We start from the raw sequence: 18448 nt of genomic DNA on the forward strand, positions 1-18448 counted from the left end.
AAGACTGCAATATCTTATAGAGAGCAGGTCATGTGTAACAACACCAACTAATATATGAAAGAAAGATTGCAATTACAATTCTGTTCCATTCCAAAACTTCTACTCATCCCACAATCTATAGCGACATCTCTTGTTACTATCCCCACAATGGGTTGTGCCACTGTAATTTATTCTAGTGATAACAATTACAGTCAGTTTAATATGATTGAATTCCTTTGTTAGATATTTCATTTTGGATTAATTTTTCTTCTTGTTTCAACTCAATGTTACAATCATCTTCTAAAGGTGATTAAAAGCTGGTAACACTTTTACCCTGTATTCTAATACATAAACAGTGACCAAATATCTAATTTGTAACTTACATAGTGAATCGTTACAGTCTCCCATAACCAAATCAAATACTGGTCTGGTTTCTGAATCAATTAATGTTTCTTGAAGGACAACATTTCTGTTTATGAATGTAACCTTTACTTAAAAATCAGCATTAATGTTTGTATACCTTGCCCAAACATGTTTGACAATGTTTATTGCAAACCTGTTCAAATACAATATAGGTTTGTATGATGACAGAATTTAATGCTATTTCCTTCTGTGTTTCACAAAATCATCAATTTTTAATCCAAGCAATAGGCTGTTGCAGTGGCCAGTTCATAGGTTCTTGCATATCTCTTGCACTAGTGTCATGCGAGTCAGTGTCACATAATCGCTCAAGCAATGTCAATACTAAATCAAATGCTTCAACATATCGGGAAAACTTAAGCCTTTTGCAATGCAAATATAATTTGCCGAGCCTTGCCCTCCCATTATGAAATGTGATCATAGCACTTTTGTAAATGCTTTTGTCATTTGATCATACATATTTTAGTTAATGGTGTGCAGTACCATGCATTTGTTGGTAACATGGGCAATGAAAAGATAGTAAAGTTTTGAAGTGCCATTAAATTTGATATTTTAGCTATTGTATAAGTAACAGGTGCAGCTGACCTTAAAATAGGTGCAGCTGTGAAAATGTTTACACCAATAATGGTAAGATGTCATTCCAGGGACAACAAAGCCAAGTACTGTGGCACAGCTTGGTAACCCCGCACTGAGTGAGATGAGCAAGTTTTGTGCTCTTGTAAAATAAGTTATTTAGATTATAATAACAGTTAGTTTGGTACAGATTGCTCAGTAAATGTGAGTACATGTGGGAGTATATTTTTTTAATCTTATTATTAAAGATTTCATTTTCTTCACTTACTATCACAAAAACCACGAACAGACAGTAAAGTCAGTTATTGTAAAACTTTTATTTTTTCTTCCCCACAGTAGATGTAGAGAATCTCATATATGCACTAGCAGTTTGTCTATATACAGTTGTGTATAGGCTAAATGTTTGTAAATGAATTTCCTTCTTTGTTGGTGATTTAACTGACTTATTCTTACTAAAGTATTATTTTCACTGTAAGTGAAAGGTGCCTGACTTGCTGTAGAATTGTTAGTTTTGGAATTTGGTGTGATGGGTGCTGTAGTTTCTTTTTCCCACTGGGATGACTGTAGTACCATGGGACAACAATCACTTGACAACCATTGCACAGTATGTTGTCTGCATAATTCAGACACATTATTCAGTAAAATACATAAGACAACTGTCCATGTGAAATATGTTTACCTACTCACAAAGAGCTCTTCTTATGGGGCAGCCGGAGCTGTAGAAGCCCATTTTAAAAAGTGAAGAAACTACTGGACAGTTGCATCATCCACAATCCTTTATTACGTACACAGTGTTTTCAGAACACTTAAAAGTTCCATTATCTTGTGTAAAAAATAGAATCACTTAATCATCTGAGGTCATCCTCACCCCAAAATCATCATGAAACCAAAGGTTCCATGTGAAAAGAGTAAAAGGTAACTTTAAGTGTTCCACAACTGGTCATTTACCCAATAAAAGAGAGTGGATTAAGCCACTGACCTGCAGTTTCTCATTTTTCAAATTTACCTACTCAATAGTGTAATAGATATATGTACAAAATGTAGTTGTAAAAAATTTTTCTTACAAACAAATTAAAATATAAACCCATATGTACCAAGAAGTATCTTGCTTCTTTCTGCCATTTTCTCTTTAGATATATTTAATTTCACATGGATGCAAGACAGCACTTTCAGCATTGCAAAGAGAATCAGCAAGATCTGACAATATTACAGGAGATGTTTCATACACAATGCACACTAATTTCTATTTACTTACATGTTTATTTTTTATTTTCTGTTTATTTATTTTTTAATTATCTCTTCAGTCCTTCAAAATAATCTCCCTGCTTCTCTATGACCGAATCTCAACATCTCAGAAGCTTTATTATTTCATCCATAATGCCATTTCTGTTCACCTGTTGAATAGCTCAGGTAATGGTGGTAGAAAGTTCTTCCAGCAAAAGATAATTATGTCGGTGCATACACTTTTTCAACTGTGGGAACATTGAAGTCTGGTGGACTTGTATTTAGGTTTTGGGGAAGATGTGGTGACACTTCGGATCCATACTCAAGCAGTTTTTAGTCTACAACATTGCTGATATGTGGGTAATCATTGTCATGGAGAATGAGTGGCTCAGCCTTGAGCAACTGAGGTTGGGTTTTGTGCATTTTTCTGTGCTTATTTTGTATGAAGTTACAATAACACACTGCTGTCAGACTTGTTCCACATGGGACTCTACTTGTTATGATGATTCCTTGGTGATAGTAACCAAAAATCATCATTTGCTTGAGCATGTTGAAATTTTTTTGGACATGGAGAATTAGGCCCTCCACTCATTGGACTGTGATTTCAACACCAGTTAAAGTCTCTAACTCACATTTCATCTATAGTGACAATTCAACACAAGAATCCTTGACCTTCATGATCAAATCGTTGTTTGAGCGTTTCTGCTTCTCTTCAGCAGTCAACCAGTATGGAACTCATCCTGCAGAAATTCTTCTCTACTTGAAATCATTTGTCAGAATATAGAATACTGATGTGGGAATTCCCATGGCTACAGAAAGTTCCTCACAATCCACACAACATGAAGAAACACATTTTATTTCTTTCAAACTTCAGTTATTAATTATAGTGATCAGATTTTTCTCTATGAAACATTACTAGTGCAGGTCTTCAGGCCAGCACCCATAGTTACACTGGAAATTTGATTGCTGTATTGTGGCACAAAATAAAAAGTTCACCTTTACATGAAATTGTGATGGTTAACAATTAATTAGCCCACTGAAGGTTATTTACTCTTCAGTAGTTAATTTAAGTGAGTCCATTACATGATTTATTAAGTTTAACAATAAATCATTCATATGAGAATTACCTTCCACAGTACTTGTTGTTCACAACACAGTTCAATTACACTATTAATTAATTTAGGTTACAGAATCTGCTTGAAAGCAATTAAACATTAGAGTTCAATTAAACACTGGTGTTTGCTGGTGCATTTAATTTTTGCATATAGTGTGTACATAATTGTGACGTGAGTCAACAACGAGAGCACATCTGACATAGATGGTACTTGTTAGCTCTCGAATCGTGAACTGTCAGTTTTTGGTGATGTCCAACAGCTTATGCATGGGTGTATGAACAGACTGTTACTATGAAAAGTACATAATGCTTCAAAATTTGACTAGGTTGGAATTTACTATTTTTGATGAACTATTAGAACTAAGGTGATTTATGCTTTTATAAAATGTTACTAGTCAGAAATCTATAAAATTACAGCAAACTACTGTCTTTATGCAATTTGAGTCACCTTCTTTATATGTATAAGTGTGATCGCAAATTACAGGAAATTACATGAAAGTATTAATTAATGAGTTAATCAGTGCTGTATATCATTTTGTATAGGTAAGTTAAGGTAACAAAAGTATGTGGTCAAAGTGCAGAATTTAACAGTGCTTCTCATGAAAATATGCAATGAAAAAGGGGCTGCTCATGAACTTCAAAGTTCAGTTACTGTTGAAGATAATTAGCTTTAGGTAATTTAAAATCCATTACTGAAAAGTGGGAATGCTTAGCTTTTGATTGGTGTAGATCACTTTTCCAAACTATGTTGATTAGCTCATGAAGTTTTGCATGTAGCAAAGTATATTGCAGTCAGTTATAAGTTTTAATTATGAGAGTTGTAATGACAACTAATTACACCAATGGAATCAGAGCAGCAAAAATAATAATCTGAATAATAAATTCCATTGAAATCCAGTCTAAAGAAGAACTTCAGATTCTCATGCAGGTGTTACTCACCAATAGTTGAATATATTGAAAATAAGATAATAATTAGAAATAATTGTTTATTTATGGGAGAAGGAAAACATAATAAACAGGAAAAATCCACTTATTGTGTCACCTCCCAGCTCCAACCCCTTCTTCTCTCATACACTTTCATCCATGTCAGTTTTCTCTACTAATTGTGATACACATTGTACACAAATCTTGCACTTGGTTGTCCCTGGCACCCCTCTTGGCTTGTTGCCCTAAGTGGTTCCTACAAATTGTGATATGTGCTGTATAGAAATCTTATAGCTGTGGTGCCTCTGACACCCCACTCAGCTTGGTGCCCCAAATGGCATCTTGTCTCACTTGTGCCTTAAACTGGCTCAGAATCTGCCCCGTCTATGTCGCAGCTGTCATAATTCTTGCTCTCTACTCTTCTCCCCAAATTCCCTTCATACACGTCTAAGTTTGCCACAATTCTGACAAACTACTTTTGATGAAGTGTTCCCCAGGTGTCCTTCTCTAATACCTTCCTCCTCCTCCTCCTCCTCCTCCTCCTCCTCCTCCTCTTCCTCTTCCTCTTCCTCACCGTACTTCCTCCACCTCCTGTCTCCCATCTAAATCTCTACTCTCCCAATCTCTTGCTCTTACAGATTGGCTATCCCTGTGCATATCCACAAATTCCACAGACTGGCTCTCCAGAACTACCTAGTCTAATTGAGACAACATCTTGCAGACCTGACAAAATACTGCTCTCTGACTATTCTCAGGGCTTAGCCACTGTAAAATATGGCTTACTACTTGCTCCTTGGTGTACGGAGGTTTCAATGTCACCACTTTCCTTCTGACTTGCTGTACACAGTTTATTAATATTCACAGCCAGACTGATGATAAAGTAGCCCCTGCAGGCCTTTCCAAGTATTATTTTCCTCTTTGGTGTGCTATATTTCATCATTTACATTATTCTTCACATTTACCTCAGCTGATCTTAAAGCATTTAAATCACCCAGTTCCATGGTCTGAGCTCTATTCTGAAACCTATCAAATATAAAAATTTAGCTATATGACCCACTGAATTCAATGATGAATGAGCACACTGTTTCAAAAAATCCTGTGGTTCTGCAACTTTGTGAACAGAGTATCAATGATTGTTTGCCCAGCCTCTCTATTATGAACACTCAAATTAACTTCACTACCGAAGTTACTCATTTTTCTATTATGGGTCTGTATTAGTAGTGTTGCTATAGGTTTCTAAAAATTGTCACTCATTCTGTCAACATAGTGATCCAAATGGGCCTGAAATCTTCATACTTGACTGAGAGTTAAATTATCCTCACATTCCAAGAGATCTAATATTTCTTTAAATGTGTCATGAATTAAGACAACAGTCAGATTTAGCTCACTGGGCTCAGTAATCTGTTGAGCAACCTGCAAATAACTATTGTTGCATACTTGTTCCATAGCCCCTGGACAGTACCTTTAGGATCTACCTGTCTCCTCCATAATTCATACATTAGTTCCCCTCTTCTCAGGAAAGTTTAATCCCTTACATTGCTAGGCATACACAAAAATGCCTCAATGACCTATATCTCTAACGTCGATCAGTTGTAGAATTTTGGAACACGTATTGTGTTCGAGTATAATGACTTTTCTGGAGACTAGAAATCTACTCTGTAGGAATCAGCATGGGTTTCGAAAAAGACGGTCATGTGAAACCCAGCTCGCGCTATTCGTCCACGAGACTCAGAGGGCCATAGACATGGGTTCACAGGTAGATGCCGTGTTTCTTGACTTTCACAAGGCGTTCGATACAGTTCCCCACAGTCGTTTAATGAGCAAAGTAAGAGCATATGGACTATCAGACCAATTGTGTGATTGGATTGAGGAGTTCCTAGATAACAGGAAGCAGCATGTTATTCTCAATGGAGAGAAGTCTTCCGAAGTAAGAGTGATTTCAGGTGTGCCGCAGGGGAGTGTCATAGGACCGTTGCTATTCACAATATACATACATGACCTGGTGGATGACATCGGAAGTTCACTGAGGCTTTTTGCAGATGATGCTGTGGTGTATTGAGAGGTTGTAACAATGGAAAATTGTACTGAAATGCAGGAGGATCTGCAGCGAATTGATGCATGGTGCAGGGAATGGCAACTGAATCTCAATGTAGACAAGTGTAATGTGCTGCGAATACACAGAAAGATAGATCCTTTATCATTTAGCTACAAAATAGCAGGTCAGCAACTGGAAGCAGTTAATACCATAAATTATCTGGGAGTACGCATTAGGAGTGATTTAAAATGGAATGATCACATAATGTTGATCGTCGGTAAAGCAGATGCCAGACTGAGATTCATTGGAAGAATCCTAAGGAAATGCAATCTGAAAACAAAGGAAGTAGGTTACAGTACGCTTGTTCGCCCACTGCTTGAATACTGCTCAGCAGTGTGGGATCCGTACCAGATAGGGTTGATACAAGACATAGAGAAGATCCAACGGAGAGCAGCGCGCTTCGTTACAGGATCATTTAGCAATCGCGAAAGCGTTACGGAGATGATAGATAAATTCCAGTGGAAGGCTCTGCAGGAGAGACGCTCAGTAGCTCGGTACGGGCTTATGTTAAAATTTCGAGAACATACCTTCACCGAGGAGTCAAGCAGTATATTGCTCCCTCCTACGTATATCTCGCGAAGAGACCATGAGGATAAAATCAGAGAGATTAGAGCCCACACAGAGGCATACTGAAAATCCTTCTTTCCACGAACAATACGAGACTGGAATAGAAGGGAGAACCTATAGAGGTATTGAAGGTACCCTCCGCCACACCGTCAGGTGGCTTGCGGAGTATGGATGTAGATGTAGATGTAGATGAAAGATAAAGTCCTCAGGTTCTTCAAAGATGATGAATTTTCTCAGCTGTACTCAGGCAAAAACAATTACATAGCAGTAAGAGTGGACAGTGAGAAACGTCATAAGCAGAAATGTGTCCTACTTTGTAACATGAAAGAAGTGTTCATAGCCTACTGTAAGCATATGGCAGTGAATTGGGGTTCCCAAAATTTTGTGAACTCAGGCCAAAGTGATGTATTGCAGTTGATCCAGCTGGTACACACTCAGTTTATTTATGAGTGATACATTGAAATGCCAAACTGATGTTAGCTTCAACACCTATCAAGAATGAGGACTACAAGAAACTAATCTAGAATACTGTGTACTGTTTGGAATCAAAAGATGGGATGGTGCAACACCATGAACAGTGTCCTGGAAAATCTGATTTGGAACCCTTTGTGATTTACTTTGGTGGTAAGGCACTGCAGAATATCAGTTTCTGTATTATTAGTGCCTTCATCATGATGCCACTGCAGTTCATGCATTCATAATGAGTCTGGTTAAATATTTGAGGATAACAATAGGAGACATCAAGTGCATTCACTACTTTAGTGATGGATATGCTGCCCAATACAAAAATTTTATCAATTTATGCCTGCATGAAAACGACTTTGGTAGCTCTGCTGACTGAAATTTCTTTGGAATAAGTTGTAGAAAATCTCCTTGTGATGGAACTGGAGGAGAAGTTAGAAAGGTAGCTCATGTTAGTTCACAGAGACCTTTGGATAACCGAATATTCATGCATCTTGATAAGTTCTCCAATGAAAATATTTCAGGCATCATCTTTTTTATGTTACGCATAAAGAAACTGAACAAATTTTGTTTGATCAGAAAAGGTTTGCTAAAGGTCACACAATTTCTGGGACAAGGGAAAATCGCCAGTGCAAGCTCATTGGCCTAATCAAAAACTGAGCCCAGCAGCTCTTTCATCTTCGGCGGTGGTCGGAAGACGGTATTTATGTTTGATTTTCTCAGTAGCTAAAGACCCACTCAAACTCAACACACCTGGTATATACAGCATTGCCTGCGAATGTGCTGTACAGTACACTGGACAAACACAGTGCTGAATCTCGAAAAGGTGCGAGGAACACACCAGGCATGTCCAACTTGGACAGATAGAGAAATCTGCTATAGCTGAACATAGCATCAAAGAAAACCACACCTTCGATTTCGAGAACACCAGGGTGCTGTGCCAAGCTGGGAGCTGTTGGGACAGCGTCATTAAAGAATCAATAGAAATACGGGTCCACGAGAATCTTGTGAACAGGGATGAAGGTTATCAACTGAGCGCAGCCTGCAATCCAGTATTAGCCACAATACGCCAGGAATGCACCAAGAACCATCCAGCTCATGAGACGCGACCGGAATGCTCTGACAGAGACACGAACAGCGCACCCGCTTCCCCCTCCACCCTGCCCGCCGGCTCCTCTGGACCCATCCTCCCCCAGCCAGGTGGTGGGGGGCAGGCCGAAGGTATAAAGGGACCAGCATCTGCAAAGTCTCGGAACTTCGCCCAAAGATGACGAGTATGTCACTTGTCGAAATGTCGCAGTTTGAAGACACCACCACCCGGCTGGAAGCAAGACAACTCTTCGCCAGCTGTATACGCTGGGAAAGCATACATTCACATTTAAAATTTTCTGTCAAATTTGCAGGAGGATACGTTTGAATAGATAAGGACGGAGGCTATTGTACAAAGATCTCAAGAAGACAACATGGCTGTGTATCATATTACCAATTATTGGCTGAATCCATCCTGAAAATTACAATTTATGGCTGATCACAGATGTGCTCCCTAAGTTACACAATGAATTTTCTTCCACCTTTGAAGAATTACAGCTATCACCAAACTTATTTGAAAATCAAATCAGTAATATATTCTTATCAGACACAAGTAGGCAGAAATAGGGGCTTTCATAATAGTTATCCAAAGCTGGTACTTGGGCGTGCACATAGCAGTGCAAACTTGGGATCCCTATCTAAACTTTGTACATGTGTATCCAATACTTTGTTGAACCTGCTCAAAAACTTTCATTGGATTTTGAATGGCCAGGCAGCAATCATGTCAGACTGCTCCACTTGACGTAGAATGACCAAAAGCTATATAGCTAGAATAACTTTTTTTCTCTATGCTTCAGATGGGTTCAGCAATTGTAATATTACCCAGCACACATCAATAAGAAAGTCTTTAAAACAGGTGCACTGTGCCACTACATTACATCAACTGAAGACACAGTGGTTGTGTGCTCAGCTGGCACTATGGATTTGGCACACACAGAGAGAGAGAGAGAGAGAGAGAGAGAGAGAGCATGCTTTATTTACTGTTTGTGAAAAGTAAAACAAATAAGTTTCCTGCACACAGTGGTGATCAACACACATAATTTGAGTACAAGATCCAAACACATCATGATTCTATTTTTGCCTGCCTTGTGATCATTAATTACAGGGAAGTAATTAGTTATATGTAAATCTTCAGTGACATTGACACCAATCCTCCTCCCCCCTCAAAAATGCAATATTACTGTCTAAGTATTCTATTCCAGTACACAGTACTCCCTGGTAAACAAATATTTATCATTACTGTGAAAAGTTTTTTGAGATGTCCAAATGCTGTAGTTGTGATAAATGGTGAAAACTGTTCTGAAAGACTGATAGCTTCAGGTGTCCAGTCATCTCCCCATTCAGACCTGTGAGAGAGAATGTTGCCATCGTAAAAACAAGTGCATGTTATTCAAGCAACTCTGCATACATTGTGCAGAGGATGGCACACAGTTTAGCATCATTGCAGATTTGGGCACCAATATTGAAATGAAAGCAACTGCAATGTCCATCCAGAGTTGCACAGTTTCACAGCTGCATCTATTAGCAAGACTGTCTAGCTGTGTAGCCAATGATGTGGCATGTGCTTTCCTCAGGCAGTTGTGGTGATATTTCCAAATCTTCCTGATCAGTGACATTACTGTTTGCGATCAGTGCCATGCTTGTTCTCACTTTTTTCTCTTTGTTTGCTATTCAGATTTTGTTCACACAGTTGGTGATTCTGGGCTTCACATTTGATTACCTCTAGGTTTGTCCTTTCAGACATGTGTATGATTAACATTATCTGCTTCGTCCTTCAGCCACTAGTCATTTATTAGAGAAACTGCCTTGTGGCACTCCCCCCATCCAAGTAGTGCATTATAGAAGTGACAACGAGGCAGGCTCTCTCTCATGGGCTAAATATCTCATCACAAAGTACGAATAATTTCTGAGTTTTGGCAGTGTAAAATAATGCAGAAGGAACAGATATAGTGGAGACAACTACAGCAGAATCAGATGGAGGAGATGATCAAACATTGTGGAGCAGATCTGAAACTTGAGCAGTCTGCAGGTCGAACATCTGTGGGGCAACCTTCGCCCAGGTCAATGATCAGTCTTATGCATCCTGGAGAGTAGATGTGCATGGCCTAACCCATAAATTGAAAATTTAGTGTACAAATTGCAGTGTCTCATATGCAGATTCTTAAATTTGAGGTGTAGTTGTCACCTAAACACAAGACCTCACCTTAAGCACAATCACAATTATTGCCAACTTGTTTGAGGTGTCAGAAGCAGCTCAAAATGCTCTTTCCAATAGCTGGCACATAGTTCAGCTCTCTGCCACATGCTGATATCTCCTGAGCTGATACTCAAGATGTGCATCCTGTGCAAGGAAATGTTTCTTGCTTCCAAGCAGATTTCAATGGGCGTAGTAAGAAAAGGCTACCTAGTCAGGCATCTTGATGCAGATCACAGAGTGTTCCCCCTCTGCATTGGATTCACCTCCAATGATGCTTACTTAAGCCATTGTCCAGACTGTTGGATATGCCACAAGTGTCTCCAGTGGGTGCATCTTTTCGATACATATTATGCCTGTCAGAAAAAAGGTGACAGGGCAGGAAAACAGTACTGTGTGCAGATGCACCAGTGTTCACCAATAACTGTGGGCTGCAGAACATGACCAAGCATCAATGTTCACTTTAACTCCAGTCTTGGCAGAACCTGCCCACATGCCTAATAAATTCCTGATTGAGTTGTGCATCAGTGGTGTTTATATTTAATTCCACATGGATGCCAGGGCAGTAATTTGTCTGATTAATCAGGAAACCTAGCAGGATTTAGGATCCCCTGCACTGCAGTGGCAGGTTGTTTTATAAAATTGCCTATTGGTTTCTGGAAGATTCCATGGTGACTCTTCTTACATTTTGAAATCAGTGTTTTATTATGTTGACTTTTTATCAGTTTATAAATGCATATTTTCTTTTGTAAATCATTGTTAAAGATTGTGTTATTCAGGCAAAGTTCTTGAAGTGTTATTTAAGCAGGGAAGAGCAGTAAAATTAAAGAACAAGAATGTAATTTATGTTGTGACTTATGTTACAAATTTGGGACATCCTATTCCTAATGTGAATTTTAGGTCAAAAATGTCCTCAAACTATCCATAGTATGGATCTGGTTTTTATCACAGAAAATGCATGTTAGGTTGGCTTTCAAATGACAGAGTTACAGATTTCTAAAAATATTTATACCTTGTGAAATAGTGTAATACACTGAAAAAGGCGTGTGACTCAGTGTTACGTGACTCTTGTTACTTGCTACTGCTTGTTGGAAAAAAAAAATTTCCAGCAAGCACAGAAATGAAAAATGACGTTATGTGCCAAATAAGATAAACTTAATATTAACATTACACTTTTCAAACAATATAAAAAATTATAGGAGCATGACATCTGGGAAAATGAACTGTAAATTCAATTAAAAGTCCTCCTGCATTGGCAACATCAAGTAGATTAATTTTCTTTGTAATTTTATCAAATTTACAGGCCATTTCCAATCATGACCAGCATGCTCCATTGCACTGGTTGGGTAAAAATTTCCAAAAGCTGCACATACTTCTCCAGCAGTGAATTTACTATCATATTCTAGTCTCCAATTCTCACACTTTCTATATTTTCTTCAGTATGTTGGTTTACAGTAGTGAAATTCTTTGGAAACAGCAGATATGTTTGTAGTAATTCTTTCTTGCAGTGAAAGCAGTGAATGCTTTTCATGTTTGGTACTGATGGTGCTGAAAATTTGAGCCAGATTACATTTCACATTGATTCTTTGAATTTCAACAGACACATGAAAAAGATGCATAGTTGTGGTACTTGCAGCTAGCTGAGCAAAAGTTGGTGCATCAGCTACTATGAATTTTTTTTACTGCATTCCACACTAGCCATTCTGCAACTGCACCAATTCCATCTACGGCTCCTTTACCATAGGATGTAGCAAATAAGTTCCAATAGATTTTCACGTTATGAAATGACTGAAACTGAGGCACAGCAGCAGTAACATATTTGTTTTTAAGTTTTTGAGGCAGGTCCATCTGACCAGATTGAAACTACCTTCACATTTTCAGGTATAGTTGACAGTACCTTGCTAATGTAAGCAATTGCACTACTTGAGCCATGGCTTTATCCAGGGCACCATGTGACTTACACGATGACAAACCCGCACTGCTAGGCTGCTGATTTTGTAACTAATGTTGCCTATGTTTTCTAACTCTAACCCTAGTTTTAGCTCTTCTTTCTTCTAATAACAGCCACTGCCTATGTTAACTCAGCTGTAGAACCTTTCGTTTCTGCTTCTGCTGGCTTTTTCTAGATTCTTCCAGGTGCTTCTTCTTAAATTCTCCATATTTCTCTTTACTGTTTAACTTTTCCCTCCTCCTACTCTGTCTTCCTGCTGCTGCTGAAGGCATCCTTCTTCTAACCTTACAATAGTACAACTGTAGCTCAGATTACGTGACTCACGTTGCTCAGTTAGTTTTCTGTTTTTACAATATTGGTGGAAATTGGGAAATTTTTAGTAGTGATTTTAGTTACACATTCACACTAAGAAGTAAATTACTGATCAAGATAGTTATTTCTAATATCTTTCTTGGTATAAAAACTTAATTAGATGAAAGTGACTCATGTTACTTGAAAGTTCGTGCTGTTGTATTATATTATTTATCCTAACCTATAATTTACCTACTTCCGTTTTATACTCTTTATGCAATACATTAGGGTATGTAATGGTAATATAAATAATGATACGCTAATTCTTACTTGCCAGTTAGTTGAAATGAAGGTCCAAAATCGCCAATAATTCACACACTCATCATATGAAAAACATAAGACATTATAAAAATGGCTACAAATAATGGAGGGAAAGCAATAATGGGCCACAAACCATTGTTGCGATACACTAAAAAGTCCAGACTTTTCAAAAAATATATAGAAGGTACCAAATTTTAAACTTTTAAATATTGTAAGTGTGACCTACATTACATCGAATATCCCTTCTGTCTCTGGGTCTTAGGTTGACATATGTTTGATTTTTCTGATGTTTTGCCAGCACAAGTGGCTGGCACTGCAAAAGTTTCACCATGCATTGCTGATGGTGGAGTGGAGTTGAGCTCACAGCTGCAGCTTATATACAGGGTGTCTCACCTAACTCTGCCACCTCAAATATCTCTGGAGCAACAATAGATATTGAAAAATGGTTTTCACCAGCAGGGGCTTATGAAACCAAATATTACGCAAAATTTTAAAAGGTAAACAAATACTATTGTCAACACAAACTTGTGTATTTTTAAATGGACACCTTCTGTTATTTCATATGCAATCAATCACATGAAAAATCACAAAAATAATGGCATTGGTTGCACCACAATATGTCAATTACATCCCGAGAAAAGCAAAGATTATGCTTGAAATGCCAGCCGCGGTGGTCTAGCGGTTCTGGCGCTGCAGTCCGGAACTTCTACGGTCGCAGGTTCGAATCCTGCCTCGGGCATGGGTGTGTGTGATGTCCTTAGGTAAGTTAGGTTTAAGTAGTTCTAAGTTCTAGGGGACTTATGACCTAAGATGTTGAGTCCCATAGTGCTCAGAGCCATTTTTATGCTTGAAATAAATGAAGCGCACAAATAGTGCACATCCTGAGGATCAAGCATGGACCTCACGCTGCCCGTCAGGGGCTCACACAATGGGAAGGTATGAACAATCCACAAAACCAAGCAAGTGACACGTCCAATGCAAAGTTACATTTTTCATATTGTACATGTATTTTTATTCTAGCAAAATGACAACTAGAGCTACACTTTAATTCACTTTGCTAAACACATTTACTAGTGCCCTGTCGCCCACAGGAACTGTATTGTTGTGCATTAGATCCAGCTTATAAAATACACCCACATCTTGACCAATGAAACTGTGTCACGTCAACATATATTAGTAGTGCCCTCTGTTTGCATTAATACACATTTGCAGATGGGTAACAAGAGAGTGTTGCACGGATTGTAGAGTTTCTACAGATATTGCCATTACATGCCTCAGTAATACACTGTTGCATATCCTCTACTGTTGTTGGGGGTTATCAATACTCCGTCTCTCACTGTGCTCCAGAGAAAGAAGTCTAATGGTGTCAAGTCAGGGGGGCCACCTACACAGTACCTCCTTGGATGATCCACCTAATTGGATATGTCGCATCTAGAATGTCTCTGGCAACTTTTGCATTGTGTGCAGAACATCCATCTTGTTGGAACCACAATGATAGACAAGTTTCCAATCCTAGATCGTCCATGAGGTGTGCTAGTGTGTGTTGAAGAAATGATGCATATCACTGTCTATTCAATGTTCCACGGTAAAACTAGGGACCTACAATACAGTTAGTAATGATCCACACCAAAAATTGACTCTCCACTGTCATTGATGAGCAACTTGGCGAATCCAGTGGGGATTTTGCATGGACCAGTAGTGCATGTTCCACAGATTCACATTACCATGATTTGTAAATGAAGCCTCATCCATAAACAATGTATTGCTTAGGAATACTGGAGTGCCTTGAAAATGCTGAAGTGAAAAATGACAGAATGCAATGTGGGATTTAAAGTCAGTCCTGTACAGTTGTTGGTGCAGTGAGATATGGAATGGATGAAACTGATACTGATGCAAGATTCTGCACACACTACTGTGGCTTATTACTACACCTCGAGCAATTTCTCATACACCCACCTGAGGATTGTGCGCTACACTAGCCAGAACAGCAAATCCACTTCCATTGCCAGTCGCTGGCATTGTACGTCAACGTTTTGTGGAAACCCAGCTTCCTGTTTACATGAGTGTCTTGCAGATGTTGCCAATGGTTTGACACAATGGACACTGCTGATCTGGGTAGCATTCAGCATACAGTGTCACAGCTGTGGTTGCATTTCTGTGACGTTCACCATAAATTAAAATAATATCTAGGTTTTCTTCATTACTGAATGCCTACATATCGACTAGATGCCGGCAAATGTAACAAGCCACAAGAAAACACATTATAATAGGTGGACAGGTTCAAGTAAGGTACAGCTCAAGAAGGGGCTAAACTATCCCCCTTTAGGAGTGCCAATGTGGTGTTGTCATACAATACCACACCACACATTAACACTCCACTGACATAGTACATCAATCACATCATGATTACTGGCAGCTTGAGTCTCAGGACATGCGTTAGCTGTGCGTTTCATTTATTTCAAGCGTCAACTTTGCTTCAGAATTTCTTGGGATGTAACTGATGTATTGCAATGCAACCAACGCCATTATGTTTGTGATTTTTCATGCTATTGATTGCATACAAAATAATAGGGGGTGTCCATTTAAAAATACACAAGATTGTGTTACAAATAGTATCTGTTTACATTTTAAAATTTCACATAGTATTTGGTTTCCTAAGCCCCTGCCATACATTCATGCTGGTGGAAACCATTTTTGAATATCTATTGTTGTTCCAGAGATATTTGAGGAAGCAGAGTTAGGTGAGACACTCTGTATATGGCACACCAGTGTCCAAGAGCTTTTCTGTGGTAATTACTGCAGAGGTTCTCCCCTTGCTACCTGCAACGATCATTTGCTGCAACATGGGAATTCAGCATCTGTTCAACTTGAGGCTTTCTTCTTGCTTGTTGAAATTATTGCCATGTTTGTGTATTTCTACATCTTACCTGAATAAGCAGGTGTGACAACTCTTTTCTACACCAAGAACGTCCATGTTCACAAATTTTACTATGTGGTTGGTCTTCCACAGAGTGTGCTCTGCCATGACTGATTTTTCATCCTGGCCCAACAAGCAATGCCACTCATGTTCAGTGATTTTATAGTTGACTTATCACCCAGTCATTCCAACATAGACTTTTTCACCTCTACATGGTATGTAGTATATTCCTGACATTGCAAGTGGGTTTCTTTTCTCCTTTGCCGATCTAAGACACTCTTTGATCTTCTTGGATAAGGAAAATGTGACCATCATAATGAAAACTGAAGATTACAAGTAGAAGAACCAGGACCTATTAGATCCAATGTGCACTAAAAACTAAGTGCAGATTTGATGCAGTGGATCTGCACTTAGTTCTAGATAAGAATCAGTTAATCAAGGCCTCTCAGCAGACAAAAAGAGGACCCTCCAGGACACAGAATCCCTACCACCTCAGCTGTATGGATTACCAAAGATCCACAAGAATAATGTTCCATTAAGACTAACGCCTCAGCTGTATGGATTATCAAAGATCCATAAGAATAATGTTCCACTAAGACTGACTGTTAGTGCTACTGGTTCACCAATGTATAAACTTGCAAAACACTTGGCCTCTTTACTCCAGCTGAATGTTTGAGAGACTGATACATACATAAAAGACTTGGGACATTTCATTGAGAAGCTGAAGAAACTTGAACTTGCAAATAAATGACATCCTGGTCAGCTCTGATTTGTTTGCTTACCGAAGTGGCACTCCATGGTTCTGTGGAGTAATTGGTTCCATTTTCCGGCAAGACAACACCAAGCTCTTTCAAACATGTATCACCATGCTACCAGCTGTGGCAGCAGTTGATGACTGAACCAGCACAGGTCTGGCAACTCGTGGAATTTGAGTCACTTCCTCTGATGCTACAATCACTGACAGTCTCAATGCCTCAGCAGCAACTACAGCTTCAACTGAACTTGACAGCAAATGAATAAGATGCCAAAGGGATGGAAACTTTGGAAATTGAGATGCTGTTGGAGCCACTGCCAGGGCACAATGCTCCCCATTGCACTAGTAGCCAAAACATATGTCTGGTCACTTCCAACCCCATTAAAGTGGAGAAGAATTTAGTATCTTCACTGCATTTGGACATTGATGTACAGATGGATGTACCAGCAATGGCTCTCCAGAGATTTATGATGTCATGGCCACACACAGGTCTGTTAACAAGACTTTTGGGTGGCATAGACCACTAGAAAAGTGCGCACTCATTCATCAGCCAGTTGTGTTGATGTATCCAAAGCTTTTTGGTTGCTGACATTACTATTTGCACACAGTAACATGCTTATTCTCAGTTATTTCACTTGGTTTGCTATTCATATTTTGTTTGTATATTGTTAATGATTCTCAGCTTCATGCTTGAATTCCTCTTGTGTGTTCTCTTTTATTTGTGTAAGATTGGATGCCATCCACTCAGCTGTTTCAGCCACTTGCAGTTTTCCAGAGAAACTGTGGCACTCGCCACCTGTGGGTACCACATTGGAAAACATAATGCACCTGTATCATTGTACCCCTTTTCTATTCTTTTCACTGTTGGTTCTTGGAGAGAGAAATCATCAGTACTCTTCTATGTGGTCCAGAATGTCTCTAATAATGCAATTATGAGAAGGTTTTTTTAAGAAATGTCTTAGGTGCATGAATTACTCTTCCTTATAATCCCTCCAATAAATCAGATTGGCATTTGCCTTCCCAGTAGCTATATCTGTGTGTTCATTCCACATGAAATCTTTGCATACAAACTTATAGATACTTGTGTATCATGACTGATCACCTATTGTGCAATGAAATGTTATTAATACAGATAATTTCATCTATTTCTGTGCATTACATTACTTTTTGGCATTGAGGGTAGGCTAACAGTCTTCACATCAGGCAGTGATCATCTGAATGTGTCACAGCATTTTGTAGTAAGTTGCTAATTATGCCACCAGTCTAATAGAAATACAGAAATACATCAGTTATCTGCAAGATCATATACATATATTGTGAACAGTGGCGCCAGGGGTGGCCTCATTAGACTATCTTCATCATAACGGATGTTACTTTCGCTTCTGACTGTCTGTCTTCGTAAGAACAACGTACTGATGTATGATTGTGTTGATCTAATCATGTGTCTGTTCAGATATTTCGCACACACATATACAGTTCCACTATATATTCCCTGCAGACCTGTAAGGGCGATGCATTTACTGTGCATTTGCTCTAACACGAGAACTAATCTCTCCAAATGTGTATGAAATTC

The 18448-nt window shown here is 38.8% G+C and overlaps 2 protein-coding genes across 24 annotated transcripts in view; both read left to right on the forward strand.

Moving 5' to 3' along the window:
- The window catches only part of LOC126188844 (uncharacterized), a 2133693-nt gene that overhangs the window by 317550 nt on the left and 1797695 nt on the right, over positions 1–18448 (forward strand). The gene's annotated exons all lie outside the window — the stretch shown is intronic.
- LOC126188849 (cystatin-POGU1-like) overlaps positions 1–18448 on the forward strand; it is a 114189-nt gene that overhangs the window by 94790 nt on the left and 951 nt on the right. The gene's annotated exons all lie outside the window — the stretch shown is intronic.

The sequence above is a fragment of the Schistocerca cancellata genome, chromosome 5, assembly GCF_023864275.1.
Source record: "Schistocerca cancellata isolate TAMUIC-IGC-003103 chromosome 5, iqSchCanc2.1, whole genome shotgun sequence".
NCBI classification, from domain to species: Eukaryota; Metazoa; Arthropoda; class Insecta; order Orthoptera; family Acrididae; genus Schistocerca; species Schistocerca cancellata.